The sequence below is a fragment of the Panthera pardus genome, unplaced genomic scaffold, assembly GCF_024362965.1.
Source record: "Panthera pardus isolate Hobbes unplaced genomic scaffold, ASM2436296v1 HiC_scaffold_2, whole genome shotgun sequence".
In the NCBI taxonomy this organism is placed as follows: domain Eukaryota; kingdom Metazoa; phylum Chordata; class Mammalia; order Carnivora; family Felidae; genus Panthera; species Panthera pardus.
The window spans coordinates 149,150,526-149,170,295 of NW_026526765.1; the positions used below are offsets into that span (position 1 = coordinate 149,150,526).

Here is a 19,770-nt window from a genome sequence, read left to right on the forward strand (position 1 = left end):
ACTAAGACTTCCAGTACTATGTTAAATAGTGGACATCCCTGTCATATTCCTGACCATAGACAAAAAGTTCTCAGTTTTTCCCCATTGAGAATGACATTAGCTGTGGGTCTTTTGTATATGGCCTATATTAATTTGAGATGTGTTCCCTCTAAACTTACTTTATAATTTTTTTAATGTTTATTTATTTTTGAGAGACAGAGAGAGACAGAGCATGAGCAGGGGAGGGGCAGAGAGGGAGACACAGAATCCAAAGCAGGCTCCAGGCTCTGAGCTGTCAGCACAGAGCCCAATGTGGAGCTCAAACCCATGAATTGTGAGATCATGACCTGAGCTGAAGTCAGATGCTTAACTGACTGAGTCACTCAGGTGCCCCTTCTCTAAACCTACTTTGTTGAGGATGGATAGATGTTGTACTTTGTCTGATGTTTTTTCTGAATCTACTGAAATGATAATAAGGTTCTAATCTTTTATTTTTTAACTGTTATTCAAATTCTTGTTAGTTAACATGCAGTGTAATATTAGTTTTAGGTGTACAATTTAGTGATTCAACATTTTCATATATTAAACCGTGCTTATCACAAGTGACCTCCTTAAACCCTGTCAACTATTTAACCCATGCCCCTCTCTGGTAACCATCAGTTTGTTCTCTCTGTAATTAAGAGTCTGTTTCTTGGTTTGCCTTTCTCTCTTTCTTTGTTTCCTTTTTGTGCATTTGCTTTGTTTCTTACATTCCACATATGAGTGAAATAATATGGTGTTTGTCTTTCTCTGACTTATTTCCTTTAGCATAATTTGCTCTAGCTCCATCCACATCATTGCGAATGTCAAGATTTCATTCTTTTTTATAGCTGAATAAGATCTATATCTATATCTATATCTATCTATCTATCTATGCCACATCTTTATCCATCCATCAGTCAGCGGACACTTGTGCTGTTTCCATGGTTTAGCTATTGTAGATAATGCTGCTATAAACACTGGGGTGAATGTATCACTTTGAATTAGTATTTTTGTATCCTTTGGGTAAATAGCTAGTAGTACAATTGCTGGATCGTAAGTTAGTTCTATTTTTAAAGTTTTAAGGGACCTCCATACTGTTTTCCAGAGTGGCTGCATATGTTTGCATACTTGCCAACCATGTAAGAGCGTTCCTCTTTCTCCATATCCTTGCCAACACTTGTTATTTCTTGTGCTGTTGATTTGGAAAAATATCTCTTCATATCTTCTGCCTATTTATATTTATATTTATTTTACTTTTTAAAATGTTGATGTATTTTTGAGAGAGAGAGAGAGAGAGAGAGAGAGAGAGAGAGGATGAGCAGTGGAGGGGCAAAGGGAGAGAGGGAGACACAGAATCCAATTAAGCGGGGCTCAAACTTGTGAACTATGACATATGACCTGAGCCAAAGTCAAACACTTAAGTGACTGAGCCACACAGGTGCTTCATCTTCTGCCCATTTTTAAATTGGATTATTCATATGGGGGATTATTTGAGTTTTATAAGTTCTTTATATATTTTGGATAATAACCCTTTATTAGATATGTCATTTGTAAATATCTTCTCACATTCCATAGGTTGCTTTTTAGTTTTGTTGATCGTTTCTTTTACTGTGCAGAAGCTTTTTATTTTGATGAAGTCCCAATAGTTTATTTTTGCCTTTGTTTCCCTTGCCTCAGGAGACATATCTGGAAAGACGTTGCTATGACCGATGTCAAAGAAGTTACTGCTGATGTTCTCTTGTAGGATTTTTATGGTTTCAGCTTTCACATTTAGGTCTTTAATCCATTTTGAGTTTATTTTTGTGTATGATGTCAGAAAGTAGTCCAGTTTCATTTTTTGCATGTTGCTGTCCTGTTTTCCCAACACCATTTTTTTTGAAGAGACATTCCCTTTTCCATTGGATGTTCTTTCCTCCTTTGTAAAAGATTAATTGGCTGTATAGTATGGGTTCATTTCTGGGTTTTCTATTCTCTTCCGTTGATCTATGTGTCTATTTTTGTGCCGGTATGATACTGTTTTGATCACTACTGCTTTGTAATGTAACTTGAAGTCTGGAATTGTGATGCTTCCAGCTTTTCCTTTCATTTTCAATATTGCTTTTGCTATGTAGGATGTTTTGTGGTTTCATACAAATTTTAAGATTGTTTGTTCTAGTTCTGTGAAAAAGGTTGGTATTTTGATAGGGATTGTATTAAATGTGTAGATTGCTTTGGGTAGTATAGACATTTTAATAGATGCAGAAGAAGCATTTGACTAGGAAAATATCCATTCATGATAAAAGTCCTCAGCAAAGTAGGGTTAAAGGGAACAAACCTCAATATAATAAAAGCTATCTATAAAAAACCCATGCTAACATCATCCTCAATGGAGAAAAACTGAGAGCTTTTCCTTTATGGTCATGGACAAGACATGAATATCACTCTCACCATTTTTATTGAACATAGTACTGGGAATACTAGCCACAGCAGTCAGAGAGCACAAGGAAATAACGGACATTCAAAAATGGCAAGGAAGAAGTAAAATTTTCACTATTTTCAGCTGACATGGTACTGCACATAGAAAACCTGAAAGATTCCACCAAAAAATTAATACAAAAATTTAGTAAAGTCATAGGATACAAAGTCAGTATACAGAAATCTGTTATATTTCTATAAACCAATAATGAAGCATAGAAGATAAGTTAAGGAATCAATCTCATTTACAATTGTACCAAAAACAATAGGATACCTAGGAATAAACCTAACCAAAGAAGTGAAAGATCTGTATTCTGGAAACTATAAAACACTGATGAGAGAAATTGAAGATGACACCAAAAAATGGAAAGATATTCCATGCTCATGAAGAACAAATACTGTTAAAATACCTATTCTACCCAAAGCAGTATTTACATTTAATATAATTTTTATCTTTTTAAAAAATAGGACACACTTCTTAATTTATATTTTATGAATAGGTTTTCCAAGTAGGTTTTCTATACCATTTTGTTTTAGTATGTAGTACAGTTAAAGGGCTTTCTAAGGCCAATTATTTTTAAGATGCTCTAAGTAAGGTAAAATCAGAGAAATTTATTCATTGAATCATTTGGGATAACTAAGTTGTTTAAGGTTATAGCAATCAAAATAAGATATTTTGCAAATGCACAGAATATTATTTATTTTATTTCCCAAAAATTAGTGTTAATTTTCTTTGACCATCATAGTTCAATATGCTTTGGGTAAGCTAGTTAATACCAGATGAACGGGGTTTTCCCATTCCTAGGTTTGAAACTAAGAGTTTGTAACAACATGGATGGATCTAGGTAGAATAAGTGAAATAAGTGAGTCTTATGTGGAATTTAAGAAACAAAACAAATGTACAAATAAAAAAAAGAGACAAATAAAATACTAGACTCTTAAAGTAAGCCCCTTCTCTTTAATAAATACTGAACTAAAAATTTGATTCCTGAGGTACCATAGAAATGGCAAACATTATTCTCAATCATTTGGCTACTTTCTACTTAGCTTCTTAGTCTCTTTCCTTAAACATTGCAAGAACTGATTGTGGCTCAGTCAGTTAACTGTCCGACTTTGGCTCAGGTCATGATCTCGTGGTTCATGAGTCCAAGCCCTGAGTTGGGCTCTATGTTGACAGCTCAGAGCCTGGAAGCTGCTTCAGATTCTGTGTCTCCCTCTCTCTCTACCGCTCTCCCACTTGTGCATACTCTCTCTCTCTTTCTCTTTCTCAAAAACAAACATTAAGAAAAAAATAAAAAACAAAACAAAACAAAAAACATTGCAAGAACTGATTAATTCCTTAGGGTAAATATGAATTACTTTTCAGGGTCATCCTACGTTTTGGAATTCCTGTCACTCAAATCCTGGCTGTCTTAGGAGCTTTACCTCCAATTTTGTCTCTTTGGTCCTATGAGGTCACCAAAAGCTCTCCTGGCTTTTCTACTCATTAAAAGAGGTTTTCAATACATCCATAGTTTTTGTCTCATGTCAATGTTTAGAATAATTCCCATGGGGAAAAGTTTCTCATAAGTTATTAGACCATTACCATGCAGTTCTTTCTAGTCTATGATCTTGGTTTTTCAAATACTGGTCATTAACAGTTTTTTCAAAGATTTGTTTTATTTTGCTTTATTATTAGCTTTACTGGGTTCCAGTATGGCTCTTCTAAAACTACTCTATCATGGCCAGGAGTAGAAGTTTGTATTAATTATCTCTGACAGTTACTGATTCTATTTTAGGTATTTTGTTATTTCTTAGTTTTTTACTTCCTTTTTAACAATATCGCCAAGAAAATGATTTTAAGTGATGTGATATTCAGAATTTTTTCTATGCTACATAGTTTTGGTTTTGCGGTAACTCATTGATGCTTATGATCTATACTAATATCTTATTAATTCATGCTTAACAAAGAACTCCACAAATGGGATTATGTGGACCTTGGCTAATATGTTAATTAAAAATTTTAGGAGAACCCAGAGCCAAAATATTCTTTTAGATTACAAAATATTCTGAATGATGGGTATAATATGTTTCCCAAGGGAAAAAAGAATTTTCTATTTGCCCAACATATTTACTGAATATATTCCAGGTCATTACCACCAGTCCCAGCAACTGCCACCTAGCAGAGATCAAATCAAAGCATCGGTTTTTATTTTTCCCTTGTTTCTCTTGTTTTGGGCTATCAATATGCTAACTAATATCCCAGACATACAAAAGAGTGTGGATATAAACATTTTTTGTTGGGTGTAGTTATCTAAGTATTATACATCAGCAGGGAATATGGTTCTTGGTACAATTGTAAATGGTTTGATTTCTTGATTTCTCTTTGTGTTGCTTCATTATTGGTGTACAGAGATGCAACCAATTTCTGTACATTAATTTTGTGTCCTGAAACTTTGCTGAATTCATGTATCAGTTCTAGCAGACTTTTGGTGGAGTCTTTCAGGTTTTCCATGTAGAGTATCATGCCATCTGCAAAAAGTGAAAATTTGATTTCTTCTTTGCCAATTTTGATGTCTTTTATTTCATTTTATTGTTTGATTGCTGATACTAGGACTTTCAACACTGTGTTAAACAATAGTGGTGAGAGTGGACATGCCTGTTGTGTTCCTGATCTCAGGAGGAAAGCTCTCAGTTTTTCCCCATTGAGGATGATACTAGCTGTGGGCTTTTCATATATGGCTTTTATGATGTTTAGGTATGTTCTTACTGTCCCAACTTTCTTGAGGGTTTTTATTAAGAAAGAATGCTGTATTTTGTCAAATGTTTTTTCTGCATCTATTGGCAGGATCATATGGTTCTTATCCTTTCTTTTATTAATGTGATGTATCACACTGATTGATTTGCAAATATTGAACCCTGTATCCCAGGAATGAATGCCACTTGATCATGGTGAATAATTCTTTTTATGTGCTGTTGAATTCAATTTGCTAGTGTCTTGTTGAAAATTTTTGCATCCATGTTCATCAGGGATATTGGCCTGTAATTCTCCTTTTTTTGTAGGGTCTCTGTCTGGTTTGGGAATCAAGGTAATGCTGGCTTCATAGAATGAGTTCTGAAGCTTTCTTTCCATTTCTATTTTTTCAGAACAGCTAGAGAAGGATAGGTATTAACTCTGCTTTAAATATCTGGTAGAGATGAGGAGGAGCCAGGATGGTGGAACAGCATAGAAGTTTTTTGTGTGTCTCGCATCCATGAAATACAACCAGACCAACACTAAACCATCCTGCACACCTATAAAACTGATTGGAGGATTAACACAACAATCTGCACAACCTGAACCACAGAATTCAGCAGGTATGCAGCATGGAGAGGTGAACTTGGGGAGCATGAACTTGGGGAGTGAGAAGCCACGGCAGGCAGTGAGGTGCATTTGCAGGTGGAGAGAGGACAGACATGGGGGGGGGGAGAAAATACTGGAAAAGCACCCCTCCCCAAAAACAGCTGGAGAGAAAGTGGAAAATTGGAAACAGCTGCAGGGACTAAACTAAAAAGGGAGAAAGGAGAAAGGAGAAAAGAAAGGGTTTAAATTCCATTAAGACTGTAAACAAGGGGAGCACAAAGGCTGCAACTCTGCAGCTTGATACCTGGTGGTGCTCTGGTGGGAAGGGTGAATCCCCAGGAGCAGAGTGGGGTCCGGGAGGTTATTGGGCCACACAGGGACAAGCGGTTCCACTGCTGGAAGGACATTTGGTAGAGACCGTTGAAGCCACCTGATCCCAGCAGATCCCAGAGAATGGCCACATTTGCTGGTGCTGGAAAAAGGTTGTTAAGGGTGAAGCCTGGTGCCAGATGTGTGTTGTGATTTTCCATAATCCCTGAAAGCTGCTACTACACTATCTCACGAACTTTTTCTGGGGCAGGCTGGCACCTGGCTGTAGTCTCGGGCACTGGCAGCAACAGGGTCCAGCAAGCGTTCCTGGTTGCAGCTGACATTAGGCCATTGCTTGGTGAGACCCTCCCACAGAGGGGCGGGACGGGTCAAAGCCGCAGTCCTTCAGAAGTAAGGGGCCGGGGAACACAGCGCATCTGAGACAAAACTCGGGAGACAGGAACTACCTGGGGCTTTTTTTCACAAAACCCGGAGAGTGGATGAAAGCTGAAGACAAAGGAAGGGTGTGCAATTGCTGAGTGGGGAGAGCAGAGTTCCAATACTAGGGACTGGGTAGCTGGGTGGTGCCATTTTCACTGCTTCCGCGCATGTGCTTTCCCACCTACAAATGCCACAACACTCCACTCCAGTAGGCTAGCAGAACCATCTAGTGGAGAAGGGAGCCGTTACACTGAGCCCTGCCCAAATGGGCCAATCTCGATCTTCAAGAACACAAGTCTCACCGCTTGCTTAGTTTAAGGACTATAAAGTGCTTCATAGTCTGACTTCTAGGGAAAACAAAGTAATTTCAGTCCTATTTCAATCTGTTAGCAGGTCCATGTATTCAATTATTTCTTTTTTTTTCTTTTTCACTTGTTTTCTTTTTCTTGAATACAGAAAAAGAAAAATTTATTTTTATTTTCAATTTTTATTAAAAATATTTTTAACTTATTTACTATATTTTTTACTTTTGTGTAAATTTTTTCAAATTCTATTTTACTTCCATCATTTTATTTTAATCTACTTCACTGTATTCAGTTTTTCAAATTTTCAAACGATTTCCTTTTTTTTCTTTTTTACATTCTTTTTCTTTTTTCTTTTATTTCTTGAGGCAGAAAGAGAAAAACTTCATTATTACTTTCAATTTCTATTAAAATATTTTTCTTTAATTTTTTACTATATTTTTTACTTTTATGTATAACTTTTCAAATTATATTTTACTTCCATCATTTTATTTTAGTCTACTACAGAGTACTCACTTTTTTAATTTTCAAATGATTACGTTTTTATTTTTTCTCTTTTTTCTTTTTCATTTCTTTTCTTTTTCTTGAATACAGAAAGAGAAAAAATTCATTTTTTAAAATTTTTATTAAAAATATTTTTCTTTAATTTTTCTACTATATTCTTTACATTTGTGTAAATTTTTTCAAATTCTATTTTACTCCCATCATCTCATTTTAATCTACTTCAGTGTATTCATTTTTTCAAATTCTCAAATGATTTCCTTTTTTTCCTTTCCCCCTTTTTTTTCCTCTAATCTGTCAAACCACTTTCAACACCTAGACAAAAACACACCTAGGATCTAGCATCATTTATTCAATTTTGTGTGTGTGTGTGTTTAATTTTAATATTTTTTTATTTTAATTTTTTTATTTCAATTTTTCTACCTCATTAATTCCTTTTCTCCCTTCAAAATGACAAAATGAAGGAATTCACCCCAAAAGAAAGAGCACAAAGGAACGACAGCCAGGGATTTAACCAACACAGATACAAGCAAGATATCTGAACCAGAATTTAGAATCATGATAATAAGAATACTATCTGGAGTCGAAAATAGATTAGAATCCCTTTCTGCAGAGATAAATGAAGTAAAAACTAGTCAGAATGAAATAAAAAAAATGCTATAACAGCTGCAATCACGGGTGGATGCTACAGCAGCAAGGACAGATGAGGCAGAACAAAGAATCAGTGAGATAGAAGACACAGAGAATAATGAAGCAGAAAAAAAGAGGGAGATTAAGGCAAAAGAGCACAATTTAAGAATTAGAGAAATCAGTGACTCATTAAAAAGGAACAACATCAGAATCATAAGGGTCCCAGAAGAGGAAGAGAGAGAAATGGGGGTAGAAGGGTCATGTGAGCAAAAAATAGTGGAACACTTTCCTAACCTGGGGAAAGACACAGACATCAAAATCCAGGAAGCTCAGAGGACCCCCTTTAGATTAAACAAAAACCGACTATCAACAAGGCTTATCATAGTCAAATTCACAAAATACTCAGGCAAGGAGAGAATCATGAAAGCAACAAGGGAAAAAAAGTCCCTAACCTACAAGGGAAGACAGATCAGGTTTGTAGCAGAACTATCCACAGAAACTTAGGAGGCCAGAAATGAGTGGCAGGATATATTCAATGTGCTGAATCAGAAAAATATGCAGCCAAGAATGCTTTATTCAGCAAGGCTGTCATTCAAAATAGAAGGAGAGATAAAAAGTTTCCCAGACAAACAAAAATTAAAGGAGTCTGTGATTACTAAAGCAGCCCTTCAAGAAATTTTAAGGGGGACTTTCTGAGGGGAGAAAAGATGAAAATATAAACAAACAAACAAATACCAAAAGAAACAAAGATTAGAAAGGGCCAGAGAACACCACCACAAACTCCAACTGTACAAGCATCATAATGGCAATAAATTCATATCTTTTAGTAGTCACTCTAAATGTCAATGGACTCAATGCTCCAATCAAAAGATATAGGGCAACAGAATGGATAAGAAAACAAGATCCATCTATATGCTGTTTACAAGAGAGCCACTTTAGACCTAAAGATTCAGATTGAAAATACGGGGATCCTTATCTACCATGCTAATGGTCAACAAAAGAAAGCCGGAGTAGCCATAGTTATAACAGACAATCTAGACTTTAAAGACTGTATCAATAGATGCAGAAGGGCATTATATCATAATCAAGGGGTCTATCCACCAAGAAGACCTAACAATTGTAAACATTTATGTGCCAAATGTGACAGTACCCACATATATAAATCAATTAATCACAAACATAAAGAAACTCATCGATAGTAGTACCATAATAGTAGGAGACTTCAATACCCCACTCACAGCAATGGACAGATCATCTAATCAAAAAATCAACAAGGAAACAATGCTTTGAATGTCACACTGGACCAGATGGACTTAACCAGATATATTCAGAACATTTTGACCTAAAGCAGCAGGATACACATTCTTCTCCAGTGCACATGGAACGTTCTCCAGAATAGACCATATCCTGGGACCCAAATCAGCCCTAAGTAAGTACAAAAAGATCGAGATCATACCGTGCATATTTTGAGACCACAATGCTATGAAACTCGAAATCAACCACAAGAAAAAATTTAGAAAGGTAACAAATACTTGGAGACTGAAGAACATCCTACTAAAGAATGAATGGGCTAACCAAGCAGTTAAAGAGGAAATTAAAAAGTATATGGAAGACAATGAAAATGATAACACCACAACCCAAAACCCCTGGGATGCAGCAAATGTGGTCATAAGAGGAAAGTATATAGCAATCCAGGCCTTCCTAAAGAAGGAAGAAAGATCTCAGATACACAACCTAACCTTACACCTTAAGGAGCTGGAAAAAGAACAGTGAATAAAACCCAAAACCAGCAGAAGACAGGAAATAGTAAAGACTAGAGCAGAAATTAATGCTACCAAAACAAACAAAAAAACCCCCAGTAGAACAGATCAATGACACCAGAAGCTGGTTCTTTGAAAGAATTAACAACATTGATAAACCCCTATCCAGTCTGATCAAAAAGAAAAAGGAAAGGATGCAAATACATAAAATCAAAAATGAAAGAGGAGAGATCACAACCAACACAGCAGAAATAAAAACAATAATAAGAGGATATTATGAGCAATTATATGCCAATAAAATGGGCAATGTGGGAGAAATGGACAAATTCCTAGAAACATATACACTACCAAAACTGCAACAGGAAGAAATAGAAAATTTTGAACAGACCCACAACCAGTAAGGAAATTGAATTAGTAATCAAAAGTCTGCCAAAAAAACAAAAGTCGAAGGGCCAGATGGCTTTCCGGGGGAATTCTACCAAACATTTAAGGAAGAGTTAACACCTATTCTCTTGAAACTGTTCCAAAAAATAGAAATGGAAGGAAAACTTCCAAACTCTTTCTATGAAGCCAGCATTACCTTGATTCCAAAACCAGAGACCCCACTAAAAAGGAGAACAATAGATCAATTTTTCTGATGAACATGGATGCAAAAATCCTCAACAAGATATTAGCCAACCAGATCCAACAATACATTAAAAAAATTATTCACCACGACCAAGTGGGATTTATACCTGGGATGCAGGGCTGGTTCAGTACCCAGAAAGCGATCAATGTGATTCATCACATCAGTAAAAGAAAGGACAAGAACCATATAATCCTCTCAAGAGATGCAGAGAAAGCATTTGACAAAATACAGCATCCTTTCTTGATAAAAACCCTCAAGAAAGTAGGGATAGAAGGAGCATACCTGGAGATCATAAAAGCCATATATGGATGACCCAACGCTAATATCATCCTCAATGGGGAAAAACTGAGAGCTTTCCCCCTAAGGTCAGGAACAAGACAGGGATGTCCACTCTCGCCACTGTTATTCAACATAGTAGTGGAAGTCTTAGCCTCTGCAATCAGACAACACAAAGAAATAAAAGGCATCCAAAACAGCCAAGAGGAGGTCAAACTTCACTCTTCTCAGATAACATGATACTCTATATGGAATACCCAAAAGATTCCACCAGAAAACTTCTAGAACTGATTCATGAATTCAGCAAGGTTGCAGGATATAAAATCAACACACAGAAATCAGTTGCATTCCTATACACCAACAATGAAGCGACAGAAACAAATCAAGGAATTGATCCCACTTACAGTTGCACCAAAAACTATAAAATACCTAGGAATAAATCTAACCAAAGAGGTGAAAAATCTATACACTGAAAACTATAGAAAGGTTATGAAGGAAATTGAAGAAGACACAAAAAAATGGAAAAAGATTCCATGCTCCTGGATAGGAAGAACAAATATTGTTAAAATGTCAATACTACCCAAAGCAATCTACATATTCAATGCAATCCCTATCAAAGTAACACCAGCATTCTTCACAGAGCTAGGACAAACAATCCTAAAATTTGTATGGAACCAGAAAAGACACAGAATAGACAAAGAAATCTTGAAAAAGAAAACCAAAGCAGGAGACATCATAATCCCAGACTTCAAACTGTATTACAAAGCCGTAATCATCAAGACAGTATGGTACTGGCACAAGAACAGACAGATCAACGGAACAGAATAGATAACCCAGAAATGGACCCACAAATGTATGGCCAGCTAATCTTTGACAAAGCAGGAACGAATATCCAATGGAATAAAGACAGTGTTTTCAGCAAGTGGTGCTGGGAAAACTGGACAGTGACATGCAGAAGAATGAACCTGGACCACTTTCTTACACCATACACAAAAATAAACTCAAAATGGATGAAAGACATCAGTCTAAGACAGGAAGCCATCAAAATCCTTGAGGAGAAAGCAGGCAAAAACCTCTTTGACCTTGGCCACAGCAACTTCTTAACACGTCTCCGGAGGCAAGGGAGACCAAAGCAAAAATGAACTATTGGGACCTCATCAAAATAAAAAGCTTCTGCACAGCAAAGGAAACAATCAGCAAAACTAAAAGGCAACTGACAGAATGGGAGAAGATATTTGCAAAGACATATCAGATAAAGGGTTAGTATCCAAAATCCAAAAAGAACTTACCAAACTGAACACCCAAAAAACAAATAATCCAGTGAAGAAATGGGCAAAAGACATGAATAGACACTTCTCCAAAGAAGACATCCAGATGGCCAACTGACACATGAAAAAATGCTCAACATCACTCATCATCAGGGAAATACAATTTAAAACCACACTGAGATACCACTTTACACCTGTCAGAATGACTAACATTAACACCTCAGGCAACAACAGATGTTGGTGAGGATGAGGAGAAAGAGGATCTCTTTTGCATTGTTAGTGGCAATGCAAGCTGGTGCAGCCACTCTGGAAAACAGTATGGAGGTTCCTCAAAAAACTAAAAATAGAACCTACCCTACAACCCAGCAATTGCACTAGTAGGCATTTATCCATGGGATATAGGTGTGCTGTTTCGAAGGTACACATGCACCCCAATGTTTATAGCAGCACTATAAAGAATAGCCAAAGTATGGAAAGAGCCCAAATGTCCATCAATGGATGAATGGATAAAGAAGAAGTGGTATATATATACAATGGAGTATTTGGCAATCAAAAAGAATGAAATCTTGCCATTTGCAACTATGTGGATGGAACTGGAGGGTATTAAGCTAAGTGAAATTAGTCAGAGAAAGACAAATATCACATTACTTCACTCATATGAGGACTTTAAGGGACAAAACAGATGAACATAAGGAAAAGGAAACAAAAATAATATGAAAACAGGGAGGGGGACAAAACATAAGAGACTCAAAAATATGGAGAAGAAACTGAGGGTTCCTGGAGGGTTTTTGGGAGGCTGGACGGGGTAAAAGGGATAAGTGGCACTAAGGAATCTACTCTGAAATCATTGTTCACTATATGCTACCTAATTTGGATGTAAATTTAAAAATAAGTAAATAAATAAATAAATAAATAAATAAATAAATAAATAAATATCTGGTAGAATTCCCCTGGGAATCCATCTGGACCAGGACTCTTATTTGTTGGGAGATTTTTGATAACTGATTCAATTTCTTCACTAGTTATGGGTCTGTTCAAATTTTCTATTTCTTTCTGTTTGAGTTTTGGTAGTGTGTGTGTGTGTGTGTGTGTGTGTGTGTGTGTGTGTCTAGGAATTTGTCCATTTCTTATGGTTTGTCCATTTGCCAGTTTGTTGGCATATAATTTTTCATAATATTCTCTGATAATTGTTTGTATTTCTGATGGGTTGGTTGTGATATGTCTAATATCATTTGTGATTTTATCTATTTAGGTTCTCTCTCTTTTTGAGAAGTCTGGCTAGGGGTTTATCAATTTGGTTTATTTTTTCAAAAAACCAGCTCTTAGTTTCACTGAACTGCCCTACTGTTGTTTTGGATTCTATATTGTTTACTTCTGCTCTGCTCTTTATTATTTCTCTTCTTCTGCTGGCCTTGGGGTTTCTTTCCTATTCTGCTCATAGGCCCTTTAGGTGTGCTGTTAGATTTTGTATTTGGGATTTTTATTGTTTCTTGAGATAGGCCTGGACTGCAATGTATTTTCCTCTTAGGACTGATTTGCTGCATCCCAAAGGGTTTCGACTGTTGTGTTTTCATTTTCATTTGCTTCCATATATTTTTAAAATTTCTTCTTTGACTGGTTGACCCATTCATTCTTTAGTAGGATTTTCTTTAACCTCCAGGGATTTGAGGCTTTCCAACCTTTTTCCTGTGGTTGATTTCCAGTTTCATATCATTGTGATCTGGAAATTTGCATGGTATGATCTCAATTCTTTTATATTTATTCAGGGCTGTTTTGTGACTCAGTATGTGATCTATCTTGGAGAATGTTCCATGTGCACTTGAGAAGAATGTGTATTCTGCTTCTTTAGGATGAGAAGTTCTGAATATATCTGTCAAGTCCATCTGGTCCAGTGTATCATTCACGGCCATTGTTTCTTTATTGATTTTCTGCCTCAATGATCTGTCCGTTGTTGTAAGTGGAGTATTAAAATCACCTGCAATTACTATATTCTTATCAATAAGATTGCTTATATTCATGATTAATTGATGTATATATTTGGGTGCTTGCAAATTGTGTGCATAAACATTTATCACTGTTACCTCTTCTTGATGGATAGACTCTAATTATTATATAATACCCTTCTTCATCTCTTGTTACAGTTTTTAGTTTAAAATCTAGTTTGTCTGATATAAATATGGCTACTCCAGCTTTCTTTTGACTTCCAGTAGCATGATAGATGGTTATCCATCCCCTCACTTTCAATCTGAAGGTGGCTTCAGGCCTAAAATGGGTCTCTTGTAGACAGCATATAGATGGGCTTTGTTTTTTATCCATTTTGATACGTGTTTTTGGAGCATTTAGTCCATTTACATTTAGCGTTTTATTGAAAAATATGGATTTAGTGTCATTGTGTTATCTGTAGGTTTCATGCTTGTGGTGTGTCTCTGGTCCTTTGTAGTCTTTGCAACATTCCACTCACAGAGTCCACCTTAGGATCTCTTGTAGGGCTTGTTTAAAGGTTGATGAACTCCTTCAGTTTTTGTTTGTGTAGGAAAACCTTTATCTCTCCTTATATTCTGAATGACAGCCTTGCTGGATAAATGATCCTTGGCTGCATATTTTTCCTATTCAGAACCTTGAATATTTCCTGCCACTCCCTTCTGGCCTGCCAAATTCAGTTGACGGGTCTGCTACTACCCTTATGTGTTTACCCTTGTAGGTTAAGGCCCGTTTGTCCCTAACTGCTTTCAGAATTCTCTCTTTATCTTTGTATTTTGCCAGTTTCACTATGATATGTCATGGAGAAGATTGGTTCCTGTTACATTTGAAGGGAGTTCTCTGTGCCTCCTGGATTTCAATGTCTTCTTTCCTCAGATTGGGGAAGTTCTCAGCTATGATTTGTTAAAGTATACTTTCTGTCCCTTTCTCTCTCTTCTTCTTCTTCCGAAACTCCTAGGATATGGATATTATTATCTCTGATTCTCCCTTGTGGTCTACTAGTTTTTTATTTCTCTTTTTCCCTGCTTCATAATTTTCGATAATTTATCTTCTGTTTCCCTTAATCTGTCTCTTCTGGAACTCCTATGATATGGATATTATTATGTTTCATTAAATCACTTAGTTCTCTAATTCTCCTCTTGTGGTCTAGAATTTTTTAAGTCTTTATTTCAGCTTCATCTTTTTCCATAATTTTATCTTCTATTTCACTTTTCTCCCCTCTGCCTCTTCAATCCTTGCTGTCAACACATTTAGTTTATTTTGCACCTCACTTCAACATTTATTTGTCATGACTATATTTTAGTTCCTTGTTCTCTGCAGCAATAGATTCTCTTCTGTCTTCTATCCTTTTTCAAGCCCAGCTATTAATCTTATGACTATTAATCTAAATTCTTGCTCAGTTATATTGGTTATATCTGTTTTGAGCAATTTTTAGCTGTCATTTCTTCCTGGAATTTTTTTGAGGAGAATTCTTTCATTTCATCATTTTGGCCTGTTTTCTGTCCCTTATGTATTTTAAAAACTTGTTATGTGTCCTGCACCTGTGAACACTACTATATTAAAGAGGCATCATAAACTGTCCAGGGCCTGGCCCTTCAGGAGGTGTTTTTTGGAGTGTGTTACTTGCTCTGTGTTGTTGTGACTCTGGTTGCTTTATCTCCCTACTCGTAGTGATTGTTTGGACCCTACACCAGCCGTTTTTTGATTTGTTCATTGAAGTAACCCTAGGGGAAAAAAAATTTAAAAAATGAGGGTTGGTGGTGGTGGAAAAGGCCTTATCCCATAAAAAGAGAGAAATGACAGGGGCTGGAAAAAAGAAAAGAAAAGAAAATTGACCAGGCAGAGAAACTATATGGCTTAATCCAGAGAGAGAGAGGAAAATAAAGGAGAACAGGTGTAAAAAGAATAGATTAAATATGTCTGCTTAAACAAACCAATAGCCAGAATAACCAGACAAGAGAAAGGGAGAAATAAGAAGGAGAAAGGGAGAAAATATATAGTAAGAATTGTCCAAGAATCAGAAAATGCAAAACCTCTGGGTTTCTTGGAACCAGTGGCAGTGCTGGTCTGGAGGAGGGGCTGTCTGCTTGGTCAGCGTGAATCCGGCTCTGGTAGATACACAGTTACCAGCTGTGGAGGGGCGTGGTCTTGTGTAGGCGGGTCCCGCCTACACTGTGCCCCCTTGTTTGTTCCCTGAAGCCCCACCTTGTTGGTGATGGTGAGAAAAATGGCAACACCCCAGTCTCCTCTCCCCAGACTGGGTGTCCCAAACCCTGTTCAGGCCATCCTCACAGTGCCGCACAGGTGCAAGTGGGCCGTGTTTTTTGTTTTGTTTTGTTTTTTGTTTTGTTTTTTGTTTTTTTTGCTCCAGACTCCATTGTCTCCCTGGCAATCCTCTGGGACTCAAACCCCGATGTCTTAAAGGATCCTGCTCCATGCACTCCGGTTCCTGGGAAGTGCCACTCCCCCAATGATGAAGGGCCTTTGGCTCCTCACAGTGCTTGGCATGCACAAAGGAGGTGGTTTGTCCCATTCTGTCGACTCCCATGCCTCCCTAGTGCTTGGCTGGGATTCAAATCCTGATGTCTTAAGGGATCCCCCTCCACGTTTCTTGGTTCAGGAAAGTGCTGCTCCACCCCACCAATAAAGGGCCTCTGGCTGGCGGGCACAGGCAGTCTTTGTCCTTTGAATGGTTATTTACCTTCTTCCCACAGCCCTGGAGGGAGGGGATTGCTTTCCCACACTGTGGACTGCATTTATGAGCTAGTTACCTAGCCCAGGGCTGGCTCCCCTCCTCCCCAGGTGCACAAACAAGGCAGCTGGCCCCGTCTGGAGAAAGCCCTGCAATTAGACATTGTATCTTTCTCCATTTTTCTTCCAATTCCTGGTCCACAGTTTTTCTCTTATCCAAATACAATCCTACACTTCCACAGCCTCTCTTTCTCTTCCTTTTGTCTCTCCACAAAAGGGGATCCCTCCCCTCCACGCCTATGCTGCCCATTTTATCTTCCCCAGTTGGCAATCACGCATCATGCACCTACAGCTGACCAGGTTGTTCCCGTGGGCCTCTGGAGATGTCTCTGTCACTCTGCAGCTCCGACTCTTGGAATTCCAAGTCCTCTGTCCTCAACACTGCTGTGTTTGAAAGGAGAGGGAACTTTGGGTCTCCCTACTTCTCCTCCACGTTGGATCTCTCCAGCCGCTAGCCTCAGTAACCTTGCGGGAACCACAGGCTTAGAAGAAGTGCCCCCCCCCACCCCGCCCGCCCACCATCAACAGAGAATAACGTTCAATTTATGAGAAGTGAAGAAAGCCTCACAAACTATCCTCTGTCTTGGGGCGTGTTCTGTTTTTATTTCTTCAGGCAATTCTTTCTTCATTATACTCTTGGTATTTACATGAGAATTTTACTTGACAGGGCATCAGGGTCTTTTTCTCTGCAGTTACCCAACCCTCTGCTCTTTGATGCTGATCAACAGTAACAGCAGAACTCCCAAACTGTGAGATGCTCTTACTAGGATTAAAACCTCTCCACTTATAAAGTAGTCATGGATGTCACACCCAGACTTTTTGTTGCATCTGAAGATTCTATGAGAAGACTCCCATTTCAAGGTGAGAGCCTGCTTGGAGAATTTAATGAAGACTGGCTTCTTTCACTTAGCAATATTAACTTAAGCTTCATCCATTTTTTTGTTTGGCTTGATGGTCTTAAAAAAATTGCTAAATATGGATGTACCAGTTTACTTATTATTTACCTATTGAAGGACATGTTGCTTACTTCTGGTTTTGGGTGATTAACAATAAAAGCTGGTATCAACAATCACATGCAGGTTTTTTGCGTGGGTGTAAGGTTTGAAATCAGGTAAATATCTAGTAATGCGATTGCTGGGTCACATTATAAGGTGATGTTTAGCTGGGCCTTTTACTTTTTAAACTGAAAATACTAATTGACTGGATACAACTGATTTTTTGAAAACAAGATGTCTGCATAGTGAGTAAATAGCCTCAATACAGAGGAAATTACTGTATTATTGAAGATCATGATAGTTTTTATTGGGTAAATTGAATAATGTAACAGAAAACATTTTGCAAACTAGCTTTATTTTATTGTTACTCCTCCAAACTATCTTATTTGTGTAAATGCAACCAAAAAATCACTGCTATAAATACCATAGTTAGTAGTAGTAAAATGACACACTATTACAAATAAGGAATCTGCCTCATTTGATTTTTGGCTTTTCCTTTTCTTTTGTTCCCCAACAGTGTCTGCTTTATTCTTCATATTCAAACTAATAAAATTCTGGGGACTGCATAAATGCACCTAAGCATTTAATAACATGTTTCTTAATATAGGCATTTTTAAACTTCAGTGGAGATGTGGAGAAATAGGCTTTAGTGCCTCAGTAACTCCATCCCCCTATGCTACTTTTACCTTATTCCTAAGCCCCTCACTATCTTACAATAATTGATCACTTTGGGGCTCTTCCTCCAGAGATGTTTCTACAGAGTAAACAAGTGAAGTTTGCAGTGGCTTTTAAACGTGGGGACATCACATTTCTCAAAGCTCCCTAGGCACTTACTATAGAAGCTGCCTGCAACTACAAACTAAGTCTTTTGGACAGGCAGAAAGAACTCCCAGCCACCAGGTCAAATCAATGTCTTCTGGGTCTTTGGGCACAATGGACAGGCTTTCAGCTGAGAGGTGCCAGAAACCGATTTAGCTAATAGAAACCCTAACCATACTAGATATACATTACCCTTGGTCCATTACAGAACCCCTTTTTAAAAAAAATGTTTATTTAAGCATAAGAGACTGTTAAAAACTGAGAACAAACTGAGGGTTGATGGCGGGTGGGAGGGAGGGCAGGGTGGATGATGGGGTGGGTGATGGGTATTGAGGAGGGCACCTTTTGGGATGAGCACTGGGTGTTGTATGGAAACCAATTTGACAGTAAATTTTATATATTAAAAAATAAAATAAAATAAAATAAAATAAAATAAATAAAAATAAAAATAAAAAAATGTTTATTTATTTTTGAGAGAAGAAGACAGAGGATCTGAAGCAGGCTCCGTGCTGACAGCAAGGAGCCCAGTGTGGGGGTCGACTCACAAACCTTGAGATAATCTGAGCCAAACTCGGATGCTTAAGCAGCTGAGCTGCACAGATGTCCCTTCCTTTTCTTTTTTAAAGACTCAAGATAATTTATTGGCCCCCCCCCACCCCCAGTAAGGAAATGAAAAGAGGATAAGTACATGATTTGGGTGCATATAAGCATTTCTGAAAACAGGACAAAACCAAGTAGTTTGTGGGCTAGAGCAGAAAACAGTAATAGTAAGAGAAGCAAAGGAAGGTGCTGGCAGTTTTTGCCAAATCCCACTTTGCATCTTTGGTCCTAACTTGCTGTGTGGCAGATACATTTTACTCCATCTGAAGGTTTGATAGTCTTGGCAAGGAGAAAACTCTGTTCTGCATCTTTCTGCTTTGGCAGTGATTTTGTTTATAGCAGGGAAAAGGGACCTGTGTGTCTGAGACAGCCCTAACATAGCTTCCCTTCTCCTCTCCCCAAGAATTCAGATCTCACACCCACACTAGGACTTTAAGTGGATGATAAAGAGCATGACAAGAACATGACTTTTAACACACCAGACTGAAAACTGTGTGTGGAGGTGAGTATTGTTTGCTTTCAATTGCTCTGAATGACAGGTTGTAGCTAGTAAGGACTGAAAAGCCAAGACTGTTCTTGTGAGCACCAAAATCAGACTTTCTACATTGGCATAAAACTAGGTTATTAATGCTTTTAAGGTTCTAGGAAGTTTTTTTTCTTAATTAAAAGGACACTTCAGTTTATAAAGATGACCCCTGGGGATGAACCCTCAATCTTTCCTCCCCTCTTTCTAT

The 19,770-nt window shown here is 37.5% G+C and overlaps 1 long non-coding RNA gene across 2 annotated transcripts in view; it reads left to right on the forward strand.

The window, feature by feature from the left end:
• LOC109278982 (uncharacterized) overlaps positions 1–11,009 on the forward strand; it is a 60,767-nt gene extending 49,758 nt beyond the window's left edge. For both annotated transcript variants that reach the window (XR_008423941.1, XR_008423940.1), the window contains exons 2-3: positions 5,581–5,790; positions 8,787–11,009. This is a non-coding gene — a long non-coding RNA (uncharacterized LOC109278982). The remainder of the gene's footprint in view (positions 1–5,580; positions 5,791–8,786) is intronic.
• The last annotated feature ends 8,761 nt before the right edge of the window (positions 11,010–19,770 follow it).